Source organism: Sus scrofa, chromosome 9 (genome assembly GCF_054392235.1).
Source record: "Sus scrofa isolate SSC_HxYL_T2T_F1_AM1 chromosome 9, Sscrofa_HxYL_maternal_Yorkshire_Landrace_v2.0, whole genome shotgun sequence".
Taxonomy (NCBI): domain Eukaryota; kingdom Metazoa; phylum Chordata; class Mammalia; order Artiodactyla; family Suidae; genus Sus; species Sus scrofa.
In genome coordinates this window covers 106,291,027-106,305,104 of record NC_139391.1, presented here as the reverse complement: position 1 = coordinate 106,305,104, position 14,078 = coordinate 106,291,027, and the positions used below count along the sequence as shown (strand labels likewise).

The 14,078-nt window shown below is 36.1% G+C and overlaps 1 protein-coding gene and 1 long non-coding RNA gene across 34 annotated transcripts in view; both read right to left on the bottom strand.

The window, feature by feature from the left end:
* Positions 1 to 14,078, bottom strand: part of MAGI2 (membrane associated guanylate kinase, WW and PDZ domain containing 2) — a 1,324,949-nt gene that overhangs the window by 678,479 nt on the left and 632,392 nt on the right. The gene's annotated exons all lie outside the window — the stretch shown is intronic.
* On the bottom strand, positions 6,376 to 13,802 carry LOC146400059 (uncharacterized). The gene is made up of 2 exons (XR_014816035.1): positions 11,095 to 13,802; positions 6,376 to 10,403 (listed from the first exon to the last, which is right to left on the bottom strand). It is a non-coding gene; the product is annotated as an uncharacterized LOC146400059 (long non-coding RNA).

Here is a 14,078-nt window from a genome sequence, read left to right as displayed (position 1 = left end):
GAGATGCTCATGATAGTTCAAACAGGAAGTTTTTTAACTTCATCAGTAATGCAATAGAACTTTAATGTCTTAAATACCTATATTGAGCATGTAACGGATGAGCAAAATGTGTTATTCAAGGATGTTTCACATGGCTCAAAAATCATTGGCCCTTAGATGAAAGATCATGTACTTCTTCTAGGGAAAAAAGAAAGAAAAAGAAAGGAAGAAGGAAAAGAAAGAAATAAGGATAGGTCTATGCTACTACAAGTGAAAAAGAAACAAGAATATTTATAAAAATACAGAAAAAAAAAGAAAAATAAATAACTCATTAAAAGACCTATTGCAGGGAGTTCCCGTCCTGGCACAGTGGTTAATGAATCCGACTAGGAACCATGAGGTTGCGGGTTCGGTCCCTGCCCTTGCTCAGTGGGTTAAGGATCCGGCGTTGCCGTGAGCTGTGGTGTAGGTTGCAGACGCGGCTCGGATCCTGCGTTGCTGTGGCTCTGGCGTAGGCCAGTGGCTACAGCTCCGATTTGACCCTTAGCCTGGGAACCTCCATATGCCGCAGGAGCGGCCCAAAGAAATAGCAAAAAGACCAAAAAAAAAAAAAAAAAGACCTATTGCATATGCACAGAACTACTTATCCATAAAAACAAGAAGAAATTTAGATGGCACAAATGTAGAGAATCTAGGAAATACAAAACAAATTTGGACAATATATGAAAAGATGTTCAGCTTAACTGATCTAATTAATCAATATGGAGACCTAAAGGGACTTAAGAAAGCATTGATTTTTTTTTTTTCAAGTATTAATATTTTTAGGGCAGGTGAATGCTTTTTTTCCTACTGAAATTATAAATGGAATAATAACTGATATAACAGAAAGAAGCAGAGCTTCAGTGTTTCAACTGGGGGTTAGGAAGCTTTCCTTTAGCCATTTCCTAAATCCCTAACAAACAATCTCTCTACAGGCTAAAGAATACTGAACTTAAATACATGATGTGTAGTGCTGGGGGGTGGAGGTAGGTAGCCAGTAGCATGCTATGAACTTAGAAACACTGATGAAAACAAATGAGGGAATGTTTTAAGCACCATTGTGAAAGCAATGATATAGCCATGTGTTTGTGGCCTCACTAATGAAATGGGAAATTTTTCTGGGTTCTCAGGGAAGGTTAGAGCTATGAAATCATAGATCAACAGAGAGGTCACAAATTGTCTATGCAGAAGTCATTGACATAGCATGCACGAAAAGCAAAATCAATAATCTATTTAACACAATATGAACTCGATTCTTCAAAATTTTCTAGTTTAAAGCAGCTTGTGTTAGTTCATGCTTATTACCTAAGAATTATTCCTAGGGCTGAAAGAGTATTCTCTTTCAGGAGATCCACATAATTTATTTCTCAGTGCCCCACGTAGGTCCCCACCTCCTCAGCAACTGCTTTGTTTTTATTCACTAGGCGCTACAAATCAGTAAAACTAACCATAAACATGAACAGGTTTCCCTCTTCATGCTGGTAATTAGAGTTCAATTTGCAGCCTACTCCTGGTAAAAGGATAGGACAACATAACGCTTACATTGATTACTGGCTTTATTCTGGAGTATATTTATTACCTTATCCTTGTTATTACCTCACTTCATCTTTGCTATCTAATTATACTTTGCCTTTTCTTGTCACAATAATATCTTGATATCTTTATAAAATTCCTAAAATCTTTTAAAGAACAAAGTAGGATATCAATAAATGAACTATATTTTGTTTCATTAAAGCACAGTTGATTTACAATTTTATGTTAGTTACAAGTATACAACAAAGTTATTCAGTTATATATATATTATATATATAGTTACAAGTATACAACAAAGTTATTCAGTTATATATATATTATATATATGTATACGTATGTATATATCTTCACTATTACTATTTAGAAAGCAAGATTAAAATATCCATTTAGAAAATTACTCAGTCATAAAGAAGAATGAAATATTGTAATTTGCAGGATCTAGAGAATATCATACTAAGTGAATTCTGATAAAAACAAAGATCTTATGATATCACTTTCATATGGAATATGAAAAATAATATAAATGAATCTATATATAAAACAGAAACAGATGCACAGACATAGAAAACCAACTTATGGTTACTGAAATGGAAAGGGAGGAGGAGAGGGATAAATTAGGAATATGGGATTAACAGATATACACCACTGTATATAAAATAAAATAGATAAGCAGCAAGGACTTTTTGTATGATACGGCGAATGATAGTCAATATTTTGTAATAACCTATGATTGAAAATAATCCAGGGAATTCCCATTGTGGCACAGCAGAAATGAATCCGACTAGTATCCGTGAGGTTGCATGTTCAAACCCTGGCCTCGCTGAGTGGGTTGGGGATCAGGCATTGCCACTGCCATGAACTGTGGTGTAAGTTGCAGATGCAGCTTGGATCCCTCATTGCTCTGGCTGTGGCTAGGCCAGTGGCTATAGCTCTGATTCGACTCCTAGCCTTGGAACTTCCATATGCCGCAGGTGCGGCCCTAAAAACCAAAAGAAAAAAAAAAAGAAAAGAATCCATACATCTATATATCTATATAGAAACAGTTTTTGAATTCCATGACTAATATTCAAAATCTTTAGTCATTATTATATTCTGTCACATTAAAAAAAAAAAAGGTTGGGAGTTCCTGTCATGGCTCAGTGGAAACAAATCTGACTAGCATCCATGAGGATGCAGGTTTGATCCCTGGCCTTGCTCAATGGGTTAGGATCCGGCGTTGCTGTGAGCAGTGGTGTAGGTCATAGATGCAGCTCAGATCCCATGTTGCTGTGGCTGTGGTGTATGCCAGCAGCTACAGCTCTGATTCGACCCCTAGCCTGGAAACCTCCATATGCCATGGGTGAGACCCTAAAAAGACCAAAAAAAAAGAAAAAGGTTGATACTTAAAATCAATACAGACCCCTTGCTCTGCTTGGCTACCTCATGTAAATAACAGCACACAAATGTGAGATGGTTGATTAGTTTTAGTTATGCAATCCATGGCCCTAGAAAAGAACAAAACCAGCTGGTTTCTAAGGAACTATGCTCAGAACTTTGGCTCAGAATTTCAGCATCATTATCAACCATCATTTAAGTAAATCAGACTCTTTTTGCTTAATTTTTAAACAAAGTATATTTAAGTATGCTCTTTATTTGATAAAATGAGATCCAAAAGTTATTAAAAAGTACAAATGAAGAAGAAATATAGTCAAAGAAGAAGAAAAAAAAGCCTCCAAAAGTTTTTTTTAGCTAGATCATAATTATCATATCTCAAACCTGAGGAGAATAAATGTTATTCTCTAGTACAGGTCTTGGAAATAAATCACAGCAATATTGCTGCCCACTTTGGACTGAGAGTAGTTAACAGGAAGTCAGACTACTTAACCAACATGCAAAAAATACAATTTGTAGCATTCTGGCCAAGTTTTGAAAGTAGAAAAAAAGCAAGCAATGTAGCCATTTCCATGCAGGAATTTCTAACCTGACTGAGGGTAAATCTATGTATATAAATAACAATTGTAACAAGACAACTTTTTTCATAAAACACAGGGAAGGTAAAGTCTAAGAATTCAAGTGATCTAAGAGGTTTTATGGAAGAGGAAGCTTTTGAGTGGACTGAAAGATTAAGAAGAATTTAATGGTAGTAGGGTGACAATTTCATGTAAAAGAAGTAGTTTTTAAGGTTATAGGAACTGCCCATTTTGGCTAAAGGAGGGGCCTCTTATGGAGGTATAAAGAAAAAATATGTTGAGAAAGTGGTAGGGGGCAGGTCATAAAAGGTTTTGCAACCTAGATTAGAGAGCATCTGGCCTATAAATTAACAATATGGAGGAACTCTGATTTACAAATCATCGGTGATCTTATTTCCATATATATATGCATACATATATATGCAAATATAGTCTAAATTTAGAAAAGAATGGCATTTCATTCAATGGACATTCAATAATAAACAATATAGCACATAGTTAATTAGTAAGCCTACAGTGTTAGAAGAATTAGGTTCAAATCTGCCTCTTGACATAAAAATAATTACTTCACTTCTATATACTTCCTCTCCACCATCTCTAAAAAAGAATGCTAATTATGCACTTCTACTGTTTAGAATTAAATAAAAAAATGCAGGTGAAGCAAAAAAATTGGCATAACTGAAGCTCTCTATGTAATACATACATATTGGCACCAACACACTCTACACACAAAAATACTACCTATAATTTGTTACCTATCTTGCCAGCCATGCCAAGCAAGGAATTTCAAAATTTACCTTTTCACAAAGAATTTCTTTCTAATTACTGATGAAACAATAGTAATTAGGACTTGAAAAAAATATGCAGTAATTGCACTGATGTGAAAAGCACAAGTAAAAAGATGGAATGCTTTCTGTGTGACAGAGAACTCAAAATAAATGAATAAATTATTAATAAATAGATTAAATAAAACAATCTCTTTCATTGACCAAAAGACCTTTCTAATGTTATCCAGATAATCTCTCTTTTATTTGTTAATGAATATGGAACAATTATGTCACTGACAGAGGTCTAAAAAGGTTACTCAATCCATCTCTCTTCTCCAGCTGGGACCATGCTGACACAAGCAGCCTCATGGAATTCCACTACCATTGATTTTTAAAACCTTCAAAGAAATTGATTCTTCAGTTTTCTGTCGAAAACATTTGCAAGATTCAACGGCCTTTGTCAGAAAGTCCTTTCTCATTGCCAGATTAAATCTCTCTTATCTATCCTATCATGTTTTGATCTTAGTTTCATTAGAAAGCATCAGGTACCGAAATTTTAAAAAACAAATTAATAAACAGTAAGTAAAATTCAGTAATAACCCTTGGCCTGGATCATTTTCTGATAAGATCCCATGCCATCTCTCTTAAAGAAGAATGATTATGTTTATTACTCAAAGCTTGAATAAAGATGTAAAGACTGCATTTTCCAAATATGTCTCATATCTCAGATGTTCCTCTAGAATCTTGCCTTTCATCCATCAAGAGGTTACATTTAATTCCCTTCCCTTTAAGTTTGTAGCTTGTTTGTTATCAATAGATAGTGGCTCAAGGGATGCAATCTAACTTCCAAGGTAATGGTTGGAAAAAGCGACTCAATTTCTACTTCATGGGAAAGGGACCTTGGGTCAGCATGTAAATAACCTGACTGTCCTGAGGCAGCCATGCTATGAGGAAACTTAGACTAGCCATATGGCTTGACCACTTAGAAGTTCCAAGATTACACACAGATGGAGAGATGCCCAACCAGTTCCCAGCTGCTCCAACCCCCTGCCACTCTAGCTCCAGTCACCACGTGGCTGCAGTTGCATGAGCCACCCTAGGTCTGAATTGTCCAACTAAGTCTTTCTCTAAATCTTGACCCACAGAAATCATGAGATATAATAAAATGACTATTAAATCATTTTAAATCACTATTTATTTTAAATCACTATATTTGGGGGATGATTTTTCATAACAGTAATAGTACCTGGAACATCCCCTTTACTAGAATACTGTAAGGATATAGGTCTAAGATATAGTTCTACTACCTATAAAGACATAAAATTATAGGCTAAAACCAAAGTGCAGAAAAGGGCATTACTGTGTTAAAAAAAAATGTATTTTACATGTGAGAAAACATCTAAAGGTGTTTTGCAATCTGTAATGCACTATATAAACACTAAATGATTTGACTAAATTATATGATGAATTCTCTAATATGAATGAGACACCTCTAAAAAAGAACTTCCGTCTTTCTGCAACACTCAGGGCAAATAGCACCTCTTTTGGATGTCTTCCCTGATACTTCCAGAAAGGGTTAATTATTCCCTCTCCTAGGCCTGCACTACATCTTGCATTTCTACTACTCCAGTCATAAGAAACAACTCTTTGTTTATATTTGCACATCTGTCTTTCAACCTAGATTGTAATCTCCTTGAAAACAAGTCTATGTATTATATAACTTTGTGTCTCTAACACAGTGATAAATCCTAACATAATACCTGTCCCATGTAAGCACTGATACATGTGTGGTAAATACACAAATGAGCAATGAATGGACAACTATTCTAGCACCTATATGTGGGTATGGCCATCTATCTAAAGACTTTTAACACACAGGTGAATAAGTTGATTTCAGTTTTCAAAAGACATCACCTCTAAAAGAAATGAGAATGGTTTTGGCCTTTCAGTTTTTGATGTCCACGCTGAACAGGTCCATTCCGATGAACAATTTCTGGGAAGTATTTTCTTGCCATTCAATTTTTTTTTTTCCTTCTGTCTGAAAAGTCTTTGCAACTCTGAAGCTCTTACTTTCCTTTTTGATTATACAATCTTTCTTATCTATCTGCTTTTTGTGTACAAGTGTTTGTTGTTTTTTTTTTTCCAGTTTAAAGATAACGGTCATTCTTTAACTTAGATTAGAAAATTATTTCATTTCATGTAAAGAAAGAAGGAAAGAAGGAAATGCCAAAGCTTAATGTTCTTATTTTTTCTTTTAAATTGCCATCATTTTATGTACATATTTTAACATGACTGGGAACAAACAATAATCAAGACATGTTTTTAAAAGTCTTAAAATCTACTGATGTTCCATTTTGTTACAGAATTTTTTTCCAAATGAGTCAAATTATTTCCTATGCCAATTTTTTAAAGGGAAAATATTGTTATTCACCAGCAGCTATTCTCTTATTTGAACAGTGGTCACATCCTTGCTTAATATCTCAGTTCCCACTTGAATCTTATTGTCTTATTTCCTCTCTTTATTCTTACCACACAGGTTAATTCTTGCCTTCATTGTTATGTACCAGGCATCCCATATTTAGTGGCATTTGCAAATTCTCTTGTTAATCTGGCTGATTCATCTTCCATAATACAAATTAAGATGTTTAAATATTAAAACATAGCATTAGTTTCTTCATTACCTAATGATTCTACCTATCATAGATAGTGTTCCCATGAATTTGGTATTTTTCTTCATTGTGATTTGTATGAAATTATGACTGCTAGGAATTTTGCATGAGTAAAATTTCATGAAGCAAAGAGAAAAAAACCTTCCATTATGAATTTATGCTTAATGAATAAAATTTATTATTTTAGGCAATGCTCTGTATTAGTATGCATTTTGCAAGGACAGAATGCTTGTGCCTGTACTTTTAAAAACTTAGACATGAACTGGTGTTAAAACTTTAAAACAATTTAGTGATATAGGCATAGTCCTTCTGCATAGAAACCATTAATAACTGTGGCTTCTTTTCATTGTGAACTTACAGCATGTTAAGTATTTTCCCAAGCACTTTCATACTGATAACTGGAGCTAATATAGCTCCATGTACCAGGGCCACTCCAGTGTTTAACATACATTAACATTTTTAATCATCACTAACAGTCAGGAGCAAGATACTTATATTGTCCATATTCTAGCCAGGAGGCAAAAAGGTACAAAGTCAACCAACTTGTAAGCAGTTGAGCCAAGTTTAAAACCCAGACTCTCTGACTCCAGAGCTTTACCCCACGCTCTTTTTTTCTCTCATGCATGCTGCATAACAAACTGATTAATTTGTTATTTCAGTACCATTTTGTTTATAAGTAAAATTAGACTCAAGTAGAGTAAAGGCCATTCAAAATCGCCATGGCTGCTGAGTGCTAGAATTCATATTTGAACCACTACCTGTTTAATAGCAAAGCCTATGCACTCCTGAGTGCTAGTGAAAAGATCTAGTGACGAAAGGTGGGAGGAGAGGACTGTCTGCACTTTCCTGATGAGACAAGCTTTCTGTTCCCAATTCTCTACTATCTCTGCACCATCGATATGGGAAACCTATCGACAGATACTCCACACATCTCAATAGTAAAGGTGCGTGTTTCCTATTAATTAGGCTATAGCTGATCTTGACATAAAGAAACTTTCTTTCTTATTAATCAGACTATAGCTGATCTTGACATAAAGAAACTTTCTTTCCAAAGGATTTGGTAACTTGTGTCTCATTCAATATTCTGATCCTAAGCCTTGAATACTTAAGAGTTAATGACTCAAGGCTCAGAATTGGTAGTTAATCATAATCAGCCAGAATGGTGCTTATAAGAACAAGATGTCCAATTAACTCATATCTCCTATTGTCTATCTTAGTTTCATTATTAATGACCACTTTCTAACTCCCTTATTTCAAGACGTGACTACCAACATTACTTCGATGGCCTGAAAGTTGTTTGCTTGATATTCTAGACTTTTTATATTTTTTTGAATATTGTTTTACTCTCCCTACTCTACTTTATTGCTGTTATTTAACATAACTTTCTTTTTTTTTTTTTCTTTTCTTTTTATGGCCACACCTGTGGCATATGCAAGTTCTCAGGCTAGGAGCTGAATTGGAGCAACAGCTGCAGGCCTACACCACAGCTTGCAGCAACTCCAAATCCTTAATCCACTGAATGAGGCCAGGGATCAAACCTGCATCCTCACAGACACTATACTGTGTTCTTAACCCACTGAGCCATGATGGGAACTCCATAATAATTTTCAATGGATACCTTCTGCAGTTACCTGTTGAACAGATAGAATATACTTTCTTGTCAGAGTAAGTCCTTGTAGCTCCTAAGTTCACATCTGTTACACTGGCAATATTTCCTCCATATACCATCTGGGCTCAGCTAGCCTGTAGAAACCAACCATCATCCCCAAACTGTCACATAACAATCAGATCTGTCGAAACAATTTTAAAGACTATGAGCTTCTCTCTGTCATAGTTAAATGATCCCTTTTACCCACTGCTAAAAATATTACATGCCTCCTGACTTTGTTTAATTGTTCTCAAAGAGCAATTTTGTAGACTGTCATTGTCACTTAAAGTTTCTGAAGAGCTAGCTCTCAAGCAGAAACTGAAATGATGAAGCTCAAAAGATTAGCCCCAAAGAGGAGTAATTCTAATGAGGTCAAGCCTCACAATGCTATTGGCTTCAGATCCAGCTGTGAGAATCAAACTCCCTCCCCCAAGCTCCACCCTTTCTGAGAATCTTCTTCCAGGACAGAATATCAATTTCTTAGCTGCTCAGTTACAGGAGCATATAGACCCTGAGGTTAATTTCTGCCTGGATCACGCTCTATGGCTTTACTCAGTCTAAAATTTGGTGCCAAGGAATGTTTAATGAGTTCCAAAGAGGCAATCACCAGCACAGAAGTGAATTTAAATTTCACACTAATGCCAGCTAGTGCTTCACGGGCAGAACTGCAGCCAACCAACCTACATTTTATAGCTGTCTTTTCCTCATTTGCATTTGGATTTTCTTCTATGCCACTAGCACCTCGATTTGTTTTTAAAGCACGTTGTTCCAAAGTATAGGTTTTTAATGTTCTATATAGATATTTGGTTTTGATTTATTCTAAGGATTTTCTGGTTTTAAATAAGGCACATTAATTCTCTGCCCCTCCCCAATCCACCCTCATTTCTCTTCACTTTCACTAAGAAATGAAAGAGAAGATGCAATTGGATAAACTATAATCAGTCAAGGAACAACCTAATTTTCCTGATTACAATAAAAAACAAAATAAGACTCATATATCATTGTGTTTTATCTTGCCATTGTTGGTCATTATGGTTTAAGGACTACTAATCAATTTCTTAGGCCTTCCAAATGACAAAATGGGAGTCCAAATGATAGATTAGAGGAAATATACCAAATGTAAATAAGCCTCACAGTCAGTCATGTCAGCATCAGGTTGATGATAATGTTCACTGTGCTTAAATTGAGCATTTTTATTAATTTTCAAAAGAATATTCATGGCTTGCATGTGGCTTGTACCACCTGCAAGGTGGTAACAATACAAAAAAAGCTACCTTTCTAATCCTGACCTGGTACTACTGACTTCTCTCTAAAAGAATTCAATAATGAGAATTCATATAGTGATCCCCTAAGACATGAACTAAATCTGAAAATATTATCATTTTACTACCAGATATTGAGTTTGGATCTAAAGTAGTAGAAGAAGGGGTTGTATAGAAAATTAATCATTTGAATCATTTCTTCAACTTTATTCATACACTCAATAAATATTTATTGAATGCCACTATATGCCAGACATTATAGGAATCAGATGAGGTAATAAAAACCCTTAGATAGTGAGTACATTAACAAGACAGTAGTAGGGAAAAGAGGACTAAACCAGAGAAAAAAAACATTCTCGGAGTTCCCGTCGTGGCGCAGTGGTTAACGAATCCGACTAGGAACCATGAGGTTGCGGGTTCGGTCCCTGCCCTTGCTCAGTGGGTTAATGATCCGGCGTTGCCGTGAGCTGTGGTGTAGGTTGCAGACACGGCTCGGATCCTGCGTTGCTGTGGCCCTGGCGTAGGCCGGTGGCTACAGCTCTGATTCAACCCCTAGCCTGGGAACCTCCATATGCCGCAGAAGCGGCCCAAGAAATAGCAAAAAGACAAAAAATAAATAAAAAATAAAATAAAATAAAAAGATTAAAAAATTCTCTTATAAGGGACAATTTAGGGATACCTAGTTTTGTGCTTGTAAAATATCCTACTACAGATCCTCAAGGAGTCCACAATCCTAGGAACTGCTCCGCCTGGCAGGGCCTCTCTCCATCATATCAACTTTCATCTTACTAGTTGATTTGGTCTGCTCTAAATATAGCTGCATCTGTGGTAGCTGAACTAGGCTGGGCATCTAGCTGAAGGAAAAAAGTATTAATATGTGTCACTGGAAGTTTGTAGAGGGCCTGGTTCCCTGCCAGAGGCTTTCAGCAACAATGGGAACAGGTGGAAAAGGAATAGACTCCTATTGTCAGCCAAGACTATACGTTTTAGCATAAAAAGTTTGGATAGTACATTTTACTGCAAACCACCATATGGCTACTCAACTGGTACACTTTAGAATTTCATGGTGCTGTATGTGCTCAATATCAATCATTTCTCTGAGAGACATTCGTTTGAGACTTTGAGCATAATTCCATCAGAGTTATAATTCCTTTTTTAAAATTAAAAAAAAATAGGGCAGTGTCTGTGGCATATGAAAGTTCTCAGGCTAGGGGTCGAATCAGAGCTACAGCTGCTGGCCTACCCCACAGCAACTCCAGATCCAAGCCACATCTGGAACGTACACCACAACTCTGGATCCTTAACCCGATGAGCAAGGCTAGGGATCAAACTCGGATCCTCACGGATACTAGCTGGGTTCGTTTCCACTGACTGAGCCACAATGGGAGCCCCCTATAATTCCTTTTAACATCAGCTTTTAACTAGCTTCAAGAAATAGAATATACTAATTATTTGCTTTGATGAGTGAGCCCCAGCTTTGATGACTTTAAAAATACTTTTGTCTCCAGGGTTTAGGAAGATTTACCTCCTCTTTCTTCTCTGCTACCTCCTGTTCCTCCTCCTCTTCTTCTGGAGGAAGAAGAAATGAAGGAGGAGAAGAGGAGGGAGAGAGTGGGAAGGAAGGGAGAAGGAGGGGGGAAGAAGGAGAAGAGGAGGAGGAGAAGGAGCTGGGGCAGGGGAGGGATGGGGAGGAGATGCAGGAGGACGAGGGGGAGGAAACAAGTATGAAAATCATCTCTCCTTAAGGCCATAGTGAGGGGTTAGGAGTAGAGAACTTTTCAAATAAGGAAATTTATATAAAGTCAGGGAATCTTTTTTTAAGGTAGTTGACAGCAGATCTAAGAAAAATGACTATTAGAGAAGGCTTTGAAATTAAATATAATCCAGTCATAGAGGCTTTTGTCTGTATTTCCAGAATAAAGAAGCAAAGTAAGACATTCCTCAAATTTGCTTTCAGTACAATGATTTTTCCTAGCATTCTTCCCAATCTTATTTAATATAAAGTAATTGATAAATGTCAAGACATATTATGGAAGAATAAAACACTAAAATAATAGTAAATGCAAACATATATTGCTTGTTATTAATTTCATGTTCCTTATGTCTTTAATTACATTGTTCTTAATTCTATTACGAAGTATTTCAGATAACTTGTCAGGGCATCAGTTTGTGAACAGTTTGCAAGGCACAGATGCTTTGAAAAAAAGAAATGATTGTGAATTGAAAAAGCCAATGATAAAACTTAGTCTAGGTTCTGAATATGAAATCAAATATAACAAATACATTTTTCCTTATTGGATATTTTCAGTTCATTGAGCTTAAGACATAATTCCCCAAAATAATCAAGCTCAAAATCAAAATTCCTTTTCATAGGGGTTTTGCATTATTCAAAACCTTGTTTCTATATTTGGGTAGAAAGTGCTGTACTAAGGAAATTCAGGTGGCTATTTATTCAACATATATTTATCAAGCATTTACTATGTACACAGAACTAGGTGCTATTGAATTTGTACAGATGAATTAGTGATGAAACGTGTTCTTAAGGAACAGTGGTAGAAGAGATAAGACATACACATAAAAAACTAAAATACAGCAATAAGACATTTTTTAATGATGTAAAAGTGGTTTCTGGTTAAATGCTATCATTGTTCAGAGGATAAGAGGTTATCTTCACCCGAGCTCAGGAGAGCAGGGGGGTTGTTCAGAAGAGCTGGCATTTAAACAAGGCCTTGGCAGAGAAGTAAAATTTAGAAACATGGATTTCAGGGAAGGGAAATCTAAGCAGAGGGAAAAAGATGTCCAAGCTCTGGCGGTGGGGCCCTATTCTAATCACTGGTGTTAAAACGGAAGCTACAATAGGCACAAAGCTTTCCTCTCAAGGAGGTTATATGCTCAGTTAGAAACAGAAAAGAAATCTGCAGGTGAAATATACAGTATATTGGAGGGTAATAAGTGCAATGGAGAAAAATTAAGTTGAGTGGGGAGGCTGGGGAATGAGGTTCCTATTTTAAATGAGGTACTCAAGGGTAGGCCACAGCACAAAGACATTTAAGAGGAGGCAATGAGAAAGCAAGCCCAAAGATCACATCGGATGTGCTGAAGCAGAAGGGGAGCGTTGGTTGATGAAGTTGTTGGCAGGAGGATAGATTGCAGAGGACCTCAAATGCCAAGCTAGGGAATTTGGATTTCATTTTATAGACACTGGATAGATGTGAACAATTTTTGAGGAAAGATTAAAAAAGATCTGGGCTGTGCTTTATGTAGATGACTATGGCAGATATTCTAAATGGAAAGGCGAGGGGAAGGGGAAAAGGACACTTCCTACAGCTGCTTCCAAATTAAGAAGTAAAAAAGCTTTATTAATAATCTGGGAAAATGTGGTTTCAACTATTTCCTTTCATTTACTCATTTAACATATATAGAAGAACCTTTGCCAAATACTGCTCTAGTCTCACAAATAACTTTAGTGAAATAGCCAGGCAGATATCCTTGTATATTGTGGACCCTATGTTCTAGAAGGAGTCAAACAATACACATAAACATAACATAAACAATATATATAAGTAAATACACTATAAATCTGCAGTATGGTAGAAGGTCATGTATCCTCTGTTAAAAATATGGAATAGGCTAAGGGGATCGGGGGAGTCCTGGGAATGGGGGTTTGACAGTCCAGGGCAGGTGTAGTTTTACCTTCTGGCCCTTACCAAAGGTGATGGTCACACTTCTCAAAAAAGGTTATAAAAATTTCTACCCTGACATAAGACAGATATAAAAAACAATAACTCGTTTAAATTTAACAACATATCAATATAATCCAATGGCCAGGGACACAAAAGTATTCCTAAATCTTGTGTCTTGTCTATATGAATAATGATGTATGTTACTCATAAGTTACACAAGGAGAAATTCTAAAAGTAAATAATGTTAAAGATTTGTCTCTCTAGACAGAATCCAGACAAATCTATCCCATTGGAGAAACATATTGGACTTTAAATGACAGAGAAAAAGAATGTGCTTCTATAGTCCTTGATCCCCATAAGAAATAACACAATGACTTATTCCCTGCTACCTATCAGTTAAGCACAAAGCTTCAGAAAAATTTTGAGAAAATCAATGCTCACATCAAGTCCTTTTTTTTTTTTTTTTTTTTTTGTCTTGTCTTTTTAGAGCCGCACCCGCAGCATATGGAAGTTCCCAGGTTAGGGGTTAAATCGGAGCTACACTGTAGG